Raw genomic sequence first — 15,376 nt, forward strand, 5'->3', positions numbered from 1 at the left:
TCCATAAATAGTGTGCAGCAAACCTCTTCGTCAACTGGGTGCAGATTGTGGTCTCTCTCCAGAATAAAACAGCCTGTTGGGTCTGTGAGGAGCTGCCTTTCTCTTCCACTATGGGCCTGCCATGGTACATCCAAGCAGCTAACCTGAGTTTCTGAAGCCTCTTCTATACGTGGTATAATGACCCTCACTTGTTTCTCTTTAGCAACAACAGCACCTCATGCAGTGAATTCCCCACCATTAAGTAGATGAGACCACATATTTTCCACATAGAGTGTTATCCCCACTGTGTGGTAGGCTGTGTACGATGAGCTAGGGTAAGTGACGGCAGTACAGACACAGGTAGTGGGTTGTGCACCCTTGTTTGCAAAATTGTATGGCTTTGGACACCTTAAGTGCTGCCCAGGGTGAAACCTGCGCATTAATTAAAACTGAATGTTGTGTATATATCCCTGATTACTTTCACAATGTAACCCAGGCCACTCAGGCCTTAGGTACCCATATTTCTATTATAGAATCTGTCTTACAACCCTATAACCATGTGGTTTACTCAGCTCCAAAGCTCTTGGAGAAACTTTGCATACGGTATGATTGTTATTAAGTGTATTATTCGTTTTTGTTGCTGTAGTTTGTATTATTGCTGTGGCATGTAGAAACAATGCTCCTGTACACACCTGACTCCAGGGGAAATCATGGAAGAATGTTGTGATGACAGTGTGAGGCTCAGTCAAGGGTATGTTGGTGGGGACTGTTTGGCAGATGCACCTGACAGCAATAACCTAAGCATAACCTGAGAATGACCCTGTGTGACAGACACACCTGACAACAGTAACTTAAGCATCCCTTAACAATGACTCTGTGGTCTAAAAAGAATGTGTGTTCAGAATTCTGAGCTAAGGAATCTGGGAGTGGACAATCCAGATTCATTTCTTATCCATGAGGAATGAACTCGGGCCCATCCTGTGGAATTCAGGCCATACAGGGGATGGAGGAACTTTGATTTCGGTAAAATGAAGGTTGCTAGGTGGAGGGCACTAATTGAAAATGCTATATATACTTCATGCCTTTTATAAGCAGTTGCAGTTCTCCTTCCAGCCCTCTGACAATGGACCACCCTCATGTAAGTTCCCTCAATACACTCTATGTCTTGTTCCTAGGCTCCAGGTCTCCCTATTGGAGTCAGTAGGGATCTGGCACAACAAGCCATATCTGTGAGCCTGAAACAGAGATGTTAGTATTCAGGAAAGCTACTAGAAGTTACAGTCTGTGAATTATGCCACAACCATAGGTTGCCTAAGGCAGTCACCTGGGTCACCTTAATGGTGAGAGTCACTTTGGCCTCTAGAGAATTCTCAAGGTTAGTTTTCAGAAACATGCGGAAAGAGAGAGAATATTAAAAGAAGCAATCACTGTTTGAGCCGGTGACTCCCAAACTTTAATGAGCATAATAATCATGTGGAGGATTTTAAATAAACATTTTTTAATTCCACCCCCAAGAGTTTCTTTTTCAGTAGGGCTGGAATAAGGCCCAATAATTTGCATTTCTAACAAGTACTCAGGTGATGTTATGCTGCTATGTAAAGACCACACTTTGAAAAACACTGGTTTAAGCAGATCAACTTCATTCTGTTTCAGAACTGAGAGTGTAAAAGGGGAAACAAAAATGTAAAGAAATCAACAATTCATAACCCATGAACAAATAAAAGGCAGATATAAGATAACATTTGGGCTGGATATACCTGGATAAAGTTAATACTAAGCTAATTATTCTTTATTATCAATGATTTTCCTGGGATAATCTATTTTCAAATGGTGATATGCAGTAACATACAATGCTACAAATTGAGTAGCGATTACATTTACAAAAATCATCCCCTTAACTATATGGAGCCTTTTGCCTTTTCATACAAATTTCAAGATTTTAAAAATTCTATTTCAGTGAAGAATGTCACTGGTATTTTAACAGGAATTGCATTGAATCTGTAGGACGTTTTAACAATATTAGCTCTTCCAGTGCATGACATGGGCTATCTTTTCATTTATCTGTATGCTCTTCAACTTTTTTCATCAATGTTTTATAGACTTTGTCGTAGAGATCTTGCAACTCCTTGGTTAAGTTTACCCCGGGGTATTTTATTATTTTTTGTAGTTATTATAAATGGAATTATTTTGTTGATTCTTTTTCAGATAGTTCACTATTGATGTATACAAATACTATTGATTTTTGTATGTTGATTTTGTATCCTGCAGCTTTACCAAATTTATCAGTTCTAATGGAGTTTTTGGTGAATTCTTTAGAGTTTTCTCTATAGATGATTATGTCATCTGCAAATAGGGATAATCTTGAGAAAAAAGAACATAGCTGGAAGTATAATACCACCTGACTTCAAAATATACTACAGAGCCATAGTAACCAAAACAGCATAGTACTGGCATCAAAACAAACACATAGACCAATGGAACAGAAGAGATAGCCCAGAAATGAGTCCATGCATTTACAACCAACTGATTTTTGACAAAAATGCCAAGAACACACATGGGAGAAAGAACAGTGTGCAATAAATGGTGTTGGGAAAACCGGATATCCACATGCAGAAGAATCAGACTAAAATCCCATGTCTCATCATACATAAAAATCAATACTAAATGAATGAAAGAATTACATGTAAGACCCAAAACTATGAAACAACTAGGAGAAAACATAGGGAAATGGTTCATGAAATTGGACTGGACAAGGATTTCTTGAATAGTACCTTAAGAGCACAAGCAACAAAAACAAAATTATACAAATAGGAGTACATTACATTAAAAAGCTTCTGCAAAGCAAACAATAAGTGAAGACATAAATATAGGAGAAAGCATTTGCAAACTATGCATCTGACAAGTGGTTAATATTCAGAATATATAAGGAATTCAGACAACTCACTTCTTAAAAGAAGACACACAAATGGTCAACAGATATACGAAAAAATACTCGATATCAAAAATCATCATAGAAATTCACATCAAAACCAAAACAATGTATCACCCCTCTCCAGTTAGAATGGTTGTTATCAAAAAGACAAAAAATAACAAATGCTGGTGAGGACGTAGAGAAAAGGAAATTCTTATACACTGCTGGTAGGAATGTAAATTAGTGCAGCCATTTTGGAAAACAGTATAATTCCTCAAAAAATAAAAAATAGAACTACCACATAACCTAGCAATCTCATTACTTCGTATATATCCAAGGGAAATAAAATGAGTACGTTGAAGAGACATGTCCACATCCATGGTTATTGCAGTAGTATTCAAAGTAGCCAAACTAAGGAATCAACCTCAATGCCCATCTAATGATGAATAGACAAAGAACATATGGTACATATATGCAATGAGTACTATTCAGCCATAAAAATGAATTAAGTTCTGTCATTTGTGGCAATGTAGATAAAACTGTAGGGCATTATATTAAGTGAAATAAGCCAGGCACAGAAAGACAATATACTATATGATCTCACTCATATGTGCAATCATAAAGGTTGATATCACAGAAGTAGACAGTAGAATAGTCACTGCTAGAGGCTGGGGAGGGGAAGAGAAAGGGGGAAGCCAGGAGACATTGGTCAACAGGTGTGAAAGTACAGTTACACAAGGCAAATCTGTTTTGGTGTTCTATTACACGATAACGTGACCACAGTAAATAGTAATATAGTGTGTATTTCAAGGTAACTAGAAGAAAAGGATTTGAATGTTATTTTCACAAATAAATGATGAATATTTAAAGTGATGGACATAGTAATAACCCCAATTTGATCATCATACAATGTGTACATGCATTGAAACATCATATTCTACCCTATAAATATGTATAGTTATGTGCCCATTATGAATAAAATTAAATAAAAACTGAACTAGAAGTAATTTTTAAAAGCCAACCTTATTTTGAAGTGATATTTTTGAAAGGCAATTTTCTACCAAATTGTCTATATAAGTTACAATTCTTTTTTAATAAAAAAAAAACTCTTTTTTAAGTGGGATAATTTTAAGCGAAGGAGAAAATATGCAATTTTTGTAACATGACCATATGGGCTTAATCCTTCTCAAAATATCTATTTAGAATCAGCAGGATTTTTAACTGCATGATGGTAATTATTTCATTGATTTGACAGAGGTTCCCACAGCTACATACCTTGTTCCTGTGTTGACTTCTCAACAATCACAGTGAGCTATTGAACACCTGTTGGGAAGGAAAAAGTGTAATGAATTGTGGGAAATAACATGAATAAAATGCCCTAAAATCTAAAACCTCAATGCCTTACAATGTGTTTTAAGTTTCTCCCCTCTTTTATATTTCTCCGTCTCTCCTCATCTCTCTCAATATTCTACCCTCTCCTTTCACAAAAAAAGATTAACACATACTGCAATCCCAAAATTACACCTGATAAGTTGCACTAGATATTTCTCCAATTCTCCACCTTTTCCATTTCCCTCCTATTTCCTTATCCTGTTTTCATCTTTGCCTTTCGTAGTGACCAACAGCTGGCTTTGGCAGGTGTAGTGGCTTATCTTTCATAACTGGGGCAGTCAATCAAAACAGGCAATTAAAACTGTACTTTGATATGTATCCGTATGCATCAATATTTAATGTATTTCCCAAGGGGCAGCTGAATCTAAAGGTGATGGGAGTATGTGAAAAAATATATACACATATACAGGATGAGTATTGCTTATCTAAAATGCTTGAAATCAGAAGTATTTCGGATTTAAAATATTTTTGGATTTGGGGATATTTGCATTTATATTTTAAAATATCTTAGGGATAAGTCTAAACACAAAATTTATATTTTTCATATCCTTCTTACACATATAGCCTGAAGGTAATTTTTATATTTCATAATTTTGTGCATAAAACAAATTTTGACTGCAATTTACAACCTGTCACATGGATCAAGTGTAGAATTTTCCAATTGTGGTGTCATGTCAGGTCTCAAAAACTCTCAGATTTTGGAGCTCTTCAGGTTTCAGATTTTTGCATTAGGGATGCTAAACTCATACAGGCATACCTTAGAGATAGGAGTTTGTTTCAAGACCACCACAATAAAGTAAGTCCCCCAATTTTTTGGTTTCCCAGTGCAAATGAAAGTTATGTTTACACTACACTGTAGTCTATTTAAAGTGTGCAATAGCATTATCGTTAAAAATATCGTTCATGCCTTAATTAACAAATACTTTATTGCTAAAAAAAAGCTAACCTTCACCTAAGCATTCAACAAATCTTAATCTTTTGCTGGTGGAGGATCATGCCTTCATGTTGATGGCTAACTCATGGTGGTTACTGAAGGGTGAAGTGACTGGAAACTTCTTAAAATAAGGCAGCAATAAAGTTTGCTGCATCTATTGACTCTGCCTTTCATAAAAGATTTCTCTGTAGCATGAAATGGTATTTGATACCATATTATTCACAGTAGAACTTCCTTCAAAATTGGAGTTAATCCTCTCAAACCCTGACTCTGTTTATCATTTAAGCTTTTGTAATAAATTTCTACATTCTTTGTTGTCATTTCAACACTTTTCACGGCATCTTCACCAGCAGTAGATTCCATCATAAGAAACAACTTTCTTTGTGCATCCATAAGAAGCAACTACTCATCCCTTCAAGTTTTATCACTAGATCACAGAAATTCAGTCACATCTTCAGGCTCCACTTCTAATTCTAGTTATGTTGCTATTTCTACCACATCTGCAATGATAAGGTTTGGCTGTGTCCACACCCAAATCTCATCTTGAACTGTAGTTCCCATAATCCCTGTATGTGATGGGAGGGAGCCAAGGGGAGGCAATTCAATCGTGGGGACAGTTACCACATCCTGTTCTCATGATATCGCACTCATAATAGTGAGTGAGTTTTCACATTATCTGATGGTTTTATAAGGGGCCTTTCCCCCTTTTCTCAGCATTTCTCCCCCTTTGCTCTGCACTTCCCCTTCCTGGCGCCTTGTGAAGAAGGTGCCTTGCTTCCCTTTTGCCTTCCACCATGATTGTAAGTTTCCTAAGGCCTCCCCAGCCATGCTCAACTGGGAGTCAATTAAACTCCTTTCCTTTATAAATTACCCAGTCTAGGGTATGTCTTTATTATCAGCATGAGAATGGACTAATACATGCAGTGACTTCCTGTATTGCAATCTTGAAACTCTCAAAGTCATCCATGAGGTTTGAAATCACTTTTTTTCCAAATTCCTGTTCATGTTGATATTTTAACCTTCTCCCATGAATCACAAATGTTCTTAATGACATCTAAAATGAGGAATCGTTTCCAGAAAGTTTTTATTTTACTTTGGCCAGATACATTAGAAGAATCATTATCTATGGCAGTTATAATATTATAAAATATATTTTCTAAATACTATGATGTTTTAACCTTCTCTCATGAGTCACAAATGTTCTTAATGGCATCTAAAATTGGGAATTGTTTCCAGAAAGATTTTATTTTACTTTGGCCAGATACATTAGAAGAATCATTATCTATGGTGGGTATAGCATTATAAATATATTTTTTAAATAATATGACTTCAAAGTTGAAACTACTCCTTCATCCATGGAGAAGGATGTTGTGTTAGCAACCATGAAAACATTCATCTTTTTGTGTATTTCCATTAGAGCTCTTCAGTGACTAAGTGCATTGTCACTGAGCCATAATATTTTGAAAGGAATCTTTTTTTCCTGAGCAGTAGATCTCAACACTAGGCTTAAAATACTCAGTTAGCCATGCTGCAATCATATGTGTTGTAATCCAGGCTTTGTTTTCCTATTTATAGAACACAGGCAAAGTATATTTAGCGTAATTCTTAAGGGCCCTTGGATTTTTAAAATGGTATCTGAGCACTGGCTTCAAGTTAAAGTAACAATCTATATTAGCTCCTAACAAGTGAGTAAGTGTGTCCTTTGAAGCTTTCAAGCCAGACATTGATTTCTCTCTACCTGTGAAAGTCCTAGGTGGCATCTTCTTCCAATAAAAGACTGTTTCTTGTACACTGAAAATCTGTTGTTTAGTGAGGCCACCTTTATTAATTAGCTAGACCTTCTGGATAATTTGCTGTGGCTTCTACATCATCACTTACTGCTTCACCTTGCCCTTATTATTATGGAGATGATTTATTTCCTTAAATCTCATGAGCCAACCTCTGCTAGCTTCCAACTTTTCTTCTGCAACTTCTTCTCCTTTTTCAGCCTTCATAGAATTGAAGAGGGTTAGGTCTTTGCTCTGGATTAAGGGAATATTTTGGCTAGTTTGACCTTTTATCTAGACCATTAAAACTTGTCAGCAATAAGGCTTTTTTGCTTTCTTATCACTTGTGTGTTTAGTGGAATAGCATTACTAATTTCCTTCAATAATTTTTTCTTTGCATCCATGACTTGACTAACTGTTTAGTTCAAAAGGCCTAGCGTTAGGCTTTTCTTGGCTTTCTACCTGTCTTCCTCATTTAGTTTAATCATTTCTAGCTTTTGATTTAAAGTGAGGGTAGTGCAGCTCTTCCTTTCAGCTGAACACTTAGAGACCATTTCTGTGTTACTAATTTCAATATTGTTGTGCCTCAGAATAGGGAGGCCCAGGGAGAGAGATAGGAAAAAGCCTCTAGGTGAATTGGTCAGAACACACATGATATTTATTCATTAGATTCACTCTCTTACATGGCTATGTTTCATGGTTCCCCAAAACAATTAAAATAGTAACATCAAATATCACTAATCACAGATCACCATCATAGATGTAATAATAATTAACAAGTTTGGAATATTAGGAGAATTAACAAAATGTGATGCAGGGACACAAAATGAGCACATGCCTTTGGAAAATGGCATTGATAGGTTTGCTCAATGCAGGGTTGCCTAAAAACCTTCAATTAGTAAAAAGTCCAGTATTTGCAAAGTGCAATAACATGAGGTATGCCTAGGCAGTCACAGGTAGCCAATGATAGCGACAGACATGGATTCCAGGGAAGGTAAAGTAAATATGGGAGAAGTAAGTCAAGAAAATGCAGATTATCTATAGTGCTCACTGTAATTGAGTTATTTCTCCATGAAATCAGGTAGCTTTAAAGGACAATTAAAATCTTTAGTAGTTTGAGAAGATTTATCCATGGTAAAATATGGAAAACAAACTTTAACATATGATCTCAACAGAGGCAGGCATAAGAAGAATTATTATATAATTACTTTGGATTTGCATATTACAGATGCAGAATGATGGCTTAACAAATATGGCAGGGTCAAGTAGAAAAGATGTAAAAAAATCACAACATAGAGTTAATGTTCTTAATACATAAAGAGTACTTAAAAATCACAGAACGATTCTTTTAAAAATAAGTAAAGAATGCATGCAGAAAATTTTTAAAATGTATTGCTCAAAAATATAAAGAAATTTAGACTCACTTTCAACTAAAGATATATAAAATGAAATAAGAAACCATTTTGTTTTTACAATCAAAATGTCAATAGGACAATTTTTAAGAAAGATTTAATTCCAGTACCAGTCATTTTGTACAAAACATATAGCTTCCCTTACTTCTTGTATAATGAGGAAATTAATGATATTTTCCAGCATAATCAGTTTTGTATAAGCACTCTCATACATTAGAAGTAGAAAGAAAAACTCATATGAAATTTCGGTAGGAAAATTTAACAATTTGTGCAGCAAACTATAAAATATAAACTTTTTTCGGAATAACTTTCCTCCATCCACACTGTCCTCCTAAAAAAATCCTGTAAAAATTGCTATGCATGGATGTCCGCCATAATTTTATTTATAATAATATGGTTAACTAAAATATGAATGTCCACATTGTGAAATATGTTCACTCTACTTGACGTATGTATTACTGTATTTGAAATGTTCAGTAAAGGAATAAAGTAATTTATAAAGCTAACATATATATTTATTGATATGGAAATAGAAGCACAGTATATTCTATTGTGAAAATAATATCCAAAGCAATATACACATTGTTCCCTATTTTATTAAAAAGCTATGTTAGAAAATACATTTGAAGACATTATACGTAGTTTTCTCTATATCTATTTGGTGTGAATTTTCAATAGTTTTGTTAATAACTAGAACAAGTACCTTTTTTTACTTAAAAAGAAAGAATCTTCTCAGTCATTTCTATAACATTGGAATCTTTTTTTCCTAATGTCAAAACAAAAAACTTATGATTACATCTTCAATTCACTCAGACCAACAGCATCCACTTAAAACAACTAGTTTGGAATTTGTGTGTACAGCAGTGGTTGTGTTATCATGTCACCTGCTACCTTCGTTAAGAGATGAGTTTATCTATGGTGTTGAGATTTCTTATTGTTAGAGATATGCAGGTTAATATTACTGGAATTAATCATTCTTAATAGAGACTTGAATAGGTAAGAAAAAGGTTGATCCAGCATTGATTTCCTTTAAGGTTTATAATATTTCCATCTGCTTGAGATTATTTTCATCAAGTTTGTGGAAAATTTACTGAAAAATAAATCTTAACACAGCACCAGCTTATACACGATCACATTTTTGTCTAGAATAAAATATTATTTTATATTAACATTTCACAATGACCTTTCAGCAGTCTTATTATGGACAGCTCTAAAGCTAAGCTGTCATGTTCATATAAGTATTGCTGGCAAATCATTTAAAAACAGTGTTATTTACAAGGTTTGTGCTAGAGCATTTCCTATACATTAGATGACTTTCAAAATGATAAGCTGCATTGTTAATAGTTAATAACAGAAGTTAGCAGTAAATATTTCTCTTCTTAGACCCACTTTTCATTGAAAAAGATTTCTACATAGCTCGCTCCAAAATGGGATTGAAATATACATATCTGGTCCATTCATCTACACTCATTTACTCACTTCTTCCCAAGAGAGGAAGAATGGCTGATCTGATCTTACATTGGGTCATGTATCTAATGGACGCAGCTAGGGTTCTGTATTATCCTGTTATCATTGCTACTTCCTATATTAGTGTCTGCCCATGAGTCATTGAGATAAGCCAAATACTTGGGCTTTTAATAATTGTTCTTAATCTGCTTAGGGTCCAAGAGAACATATGAGTGTATAGATTTCAAGGTTTTGACTAGGGAAGAAGAATAAAACTTGATTCCAGTCTTGCTTTTAGCCACGATCTCTACTTTTGGATGTTGCTGGTTAGGTCACCCTCCTCTTTTCTCTGTGATGTCATTATCTATCACTCTTTTCACCTCTCTCATTCCTTGCACTGCCACAAACATGCAAAAGCTATTTCCTTTGTCTGGAAATTCCTTACCAAGGTATTCATATTCTGCCCTTCTCGGTTCTGACGCTATCAAGATATCAAAGCTTAATAGATGACATGGTAACACAACCACTGCTCCACACACAAACTCTAAACAAATCATTTTAACTGGATTCTATTGTTCTGGGTGAAATGAAGATGCAATCATGTTTTTTGACCACTCTATCGAAGAGTTACCTCTGTGCCCCTCAAGCTCTAGTCTCTTCAATCTGATTTATTAATTTTCCATAGAGCTTACCACAATCATACTTTTTAAAATAATTAAGTCAACCACAATTGAATTGTTTGATAAATGAAGAAAAATGAATGGGATGAATTTTAAAAAATGGGATACTGACTAGTCATTAATACAGAAGGCAGATGGGTTCATGTTTGCTCTCTGGCTTATTTCTATGCTTTATTCATAGGTTCCTGAAGCCTGAAACCATAATCCACCAGCATTACCTCATTTGAAATTGGCTCTGGATTCAGTATTATAAAAATGCTTATTATGGTTATGGGTTTCAGGTACCACAGCCATAAGGGAAGGATAGATTTTATGAATAAATATAAAGAGGATAAATGTCTTTACTTAGAAAGGGAACATAGCATCTTATTGAAATTAGGTGGACAGAAAAAATATAGATTTAATGGAACTTTGCAAAATATAGTGTGAAAGTAAGAACTTAAATTCATAATCCAGGAATTATTGAATCTAAAAAATAAATAAATAAATTTTGCTCAAAATTCAGTAAAAAATACTTCAAATAACAGATTTTTTAGAAAGTAAAATAAAATGAAGAAAGATATGTTCATTGAACTGGGATAAGAGAAGCCCACACTTGATAAAAAAATTTTAATATATGAAAGGAAAAGTAAGTATACCTACATGTAACTCATGTTATCGTTTGAACTAGACAAATGGAATATTGACACTATCCCAAATTGATGGAAAAAAATGATGAGGGGCACAGTCTCAGAGTTATCTTGAATTATTCTTACAAAGCAGTCAAATGTCAAGAAAATATTGAGAGACGCCCCTCAACAGTGGCATAGAGTAATTTTAATCCCCGTTTTCATGACTGGAATGACTGCTCCTGGGAGTTATTAAAAACCTTTGGATTTGAGAAGTGTCCTCAGCATGGAATATTTCAATCATTTGTAGGTGAATTGAAGGCTACAGATGTATTATAGACAAAAAGCATGTATTTCACATGCCCTGAGGTAACATTGTTGGGAAATATTTGAAGTCTAGACTCAAAGGAATATACACCGAAAATGACACATACACTATGAAGGAGAACAAAAAACAGACTGCAGGCTTGAGTTACGAGCTGCCTTCCCAATAGAAATTCCTTCTGTAGAGTATTACCCTACATGAGGAAAATGGGACTGAGACAATTCCCATACATGATAGGTGCATTTGCATTCAGAAGTCATAATCTTCACATGTTTTTCCACATAGGCCTCCATAAACATAATTCAAGAGAGGATGCTAAGGCACATTATGTCTATAACAAAAGGCAAAGTAGAAAAGAAAACAAAGAATTACACCTTTATTGAGCAAATAAATTTTACTCTATATTTAGTGGAGAAGAAATGAGGCCAACTTACAAAACAAGTAAAATATTGTGAAAGCACAGCTGAGTTGGTTTGAAAAGAGTGGAAATGGCAACTGAAAATGAGAGGTTCACCTCTGAATTTCGAAGAAGGTGGGAGTGTCTTAAATGCCATGCGCTGAAAGAGGAGGTTGTATGCATACATAAAAAGCTTCCCAGAAATAATGACAGAATTTTGTAAAACCAAAAATCGTGATTATAGATTTTTCCCAATGGGCATAAATTAAAAAGAAGTTTTCCATAGACACTCCACAAGCTGAACAGCATCCTGGTGGCACTAAAATATTTCCTTTCATGTACTCCTTCTCTCTTTTCCCATATAATTCCAGCTAACTGTTCCTGCAATATAACAGCAATATTGATCTTGCTAGGGTCTTTAATTTGTTTGGGGAATGTAATTGGATTTGAGAGAATAGATACAGAAGTTAAAATTTTTCTCACATCTTCAAAATGTTTAGATGGAGAACTTGCCATGATGTTCTTATGTTGTATCCTTTTTCTAAAAATTAGAAAATATTAGCACTTTATGGTTGAAGTAACTCAAATATAGAAATTGCTAAGGAAACTCCTTTTATTTTATTGGAAGAAGTGAGGATGGAACTTTTGTGCAGGAAAGAACTATGAGGAGGATAAACATGAGGCTACTCATATTTATTCAGCCATTCATTCTATCAAAAATTATGTTCAAGACTAACAGGGAAGAATAGCATAGGTTCTCAAAGCATATAACATGATTTGTAACTATAATCTGCAGCTCCAGGACAAGGTCAGATTTTCATTTCATTGTAGTAAAAAACCTCTTTACTGATTTTCCAACAAAGGAATTATCAATGGACGAGAACCCCACAAAAATCTAATAGAGAAAGTGTTACTTTGTCACATCAATATACGTTGATTGACATCTACCAAAATTGTTGTTACCCTAGAAGAAACAGCAGCCAAGAGAGATGTGTACATTTTCTATAGCTGCTAAAACCAATTACCACAAACTTAGTATCTGAAAACAAATCAATTTGATTATCTTACAGTTTTGTATTTCCTTAGTCTAAAATGAATCTCACTGGAATAAAATCTAGGTGTTGGAAGAGATAGATTATTTTCTGGATACTGTAGACAAAAAAAAAAAAAAAAAAAATCTACTCTCTTGCCCTTCCAGCTTCTAGCAGCTGCCTGCATTCTTTGGGTCACGTTCTCTTCCACCATCTTCAAAGCTGAAATTGCCTGTCCACTCTTGCTCACCTCACATCACTCTGACACATTCCACAGTCACATTTCCCTCTGACTCTCTTCCACTCTTGTGATTAAATTAGACCCTCCTGGATAATACAAGATTATCTCCCTAAAGTCAGTTAACTGGTGACCTTAATTCCATCTGTAACTTTAACTCTATTTTGCCAGGCAACATAACATAATCATAGGTTCCTAGGATTAGGACACAGACATCTTTGAGTAGTGGGAAGTTTCATTGTTCTGCCTATCATGAGAGGACTTCTACATATTAGGTGGATTTGTATGCCTGCAGGCAAGACCAAGTAGGAATGTTTATTCCTGTTCAAAAAGATTCATTAAGAGAGTGACTGGATCTCGCCTTGTCTCCCAGGTTGAGTGTAGTGGCACAATTATGGCTCACTGCAGCCTCAAACTCCTGGGCTCAAGCAATCCTCCTATCTCAGCCTCCTGAGTAGCTGGGACTTCAGGCACGTGCCACCACACCTGGCTAAATTTTTTTGTTTTTTGAGACAGGGTCTTGTTATGTTGCCCAGGCTGGTTTCAAACTCTTAGACTCAAACAATCCTCCTACTTCAGCCTCCCAAAGTGCCGGGATTAAAGGGGTGAGCCACCACACCTGGCCAGTTTAAAATATACTCTTAAACTTTGTGTCACTATCCCACAATACGGTTTCATAAAACAGCCAAAACCGGCAAATAGATAATAATGCTACAAAAACAAAGTACAGTGTTTCTAAAAAAAAGGCAAAGATGCTAAAAAGTTCTGGAGTATTTAAATGGGAAGATTTTATTTGATTCGTGGGATCGGCATTATTAAGGAGGGTTGTAAAGGGGTACTTCTAAGTAATTTGTTTCTAAGTGTCATTTTTGACTAGTTCATTCAATTAAGAATTGAGAGTCAGCATACTTAAGTAGAAAGAGCAAAGACTTTACTGTTTTGAGGAACCTCGAGAATTGCAATTCCAGATGTCCTAGTCTTCTCTTATTTCTACAAGTCTTAATCTCTCCAAGCCTAAATTAACTTTCTGTAAAGTAAGGAAAATAGATCTAATCCACAGAAATGTCTGTAAAATTAAATTACAGATTAGTATCTGAAGCATCTAGCACACTTCTTACCATAAAATAAATTCCCACTGAATAGTAACTATTATTTTAAGCTACTATCTAAACCCCATTGTATGAAATTTTATTTATTAGACATATACTTTGAAAATATCAGGCTTTCCATAGACACTAATATCTTCTGCTCTAGTTTCATTAGATTACATATGCCTGTCATTTTCACTGAGAATATTTTGAAATCAGAATAGGATTTTATGCATATGAATTTAGGCATAAACTCCCACAAAGTATCTGATTCTTTTGAGAAGTATATTGATTGAAGGTTATATTGTGTTTATATTCTCAAGATGCAAGTATTTACAGTAACAGTAGAACTATTACAGTATTGTGACTTTGAAGTATTTAACCAGTACAATAATGTTGAATATATTATATGATTATGTGTCTAGGAAATGATGACAGTATGTAAAAATAAAATTATTTAAAATAGGAGAGAAGCCAGGCGCAATAGCTGACACCTGTAATCCCAGCACTTTGGGAGGCCAAGGCGGGCAGATCACTTGAGGTCAGGAGTTCATGACCAGCCTGGCCAACATGGTGAAATCCCCCATCTACCAAAAAAATACAAAAATTAGCCAGGCATGGTGGTGTGCACCTGTAGTTCCAGATACTCGGGAAGCTGAGGTGGCAGAATCGCTTAAACCTGGGAGGCAAAGGCTGCAGTGAGCTGCAACTGCCCCACTGCACTCCAGTCTAGGTGACAGAGTAAGACCCTGTGTCAATAAAATAAAATAAGAGAGAGTGGAAATAAATTGTAACATAACTAGGCGGACATATGCCAATTATACAGCAGGATAGTTGTCTTTGAATCTAGTACTTCTTGTAGTGCCTGGAACATCTTGGATGTTTAAAACAAAATACGTTATTGGAATTGAAGTCAGAGTTTTCATTGTGTTCATTGTATCTTCTTATACTGCAATTGGCATTAATTGGTACTTAGTAAATGGTTGTGGGAGTTGTGACTAACCTGAGATAAATGTGAGACTTATCTTTAACTTTTTTTTTAGTCTGATTTTTTTTTTTTTACTCCTGTTCATAGTTTGCCAGATTCTGATTTATTACTACCTTTTTAAACCATTGTTTTTCAATATATGCCTTTCATTAATATGCCTGAAATCTTAATATGAAATCAG

The 15,376-nt window shown here is 35.0% G+C and overlaps 1 long non-coding RNA gene across 1 annotated transcript in view; it reads right to left on the reverse strand.

The window, feature by feature from the left end:
* Nucleotides 1–4,177: 4,177 nt before the first annotated feature.
* Nucleotides 4,178–15,376, reverse strand: part of LOC115837492 — a 266,063-nt gene continuing 254,864 nt past the window's right edge. The window contains exon 2 of the long non-coding RNA XR_004032522.1: nt 4,178–4,213. This is a non-coding gene — a long non-coding RNA (uncharacterized LOC115837492). The remainder of the gene's footprint in view (nt 4,214–15,376) is intronic.

Source organism: Nomascus leucogenys, chromosome 12, assembly GCF_006542625.1.
Source record: "Nomascus leucogenys isolate Asia chromosome 12, Asia_NLE_v1, whole genome shotgun sequence".
In the NCBI taxonomy this organism is placed as follows: domain Eukaryota; kingdom Metazoa; phylum Chordata; class Mammalia; order Primates; family Hylobatidae; genus Nomascus; species Nomascus leucogenys.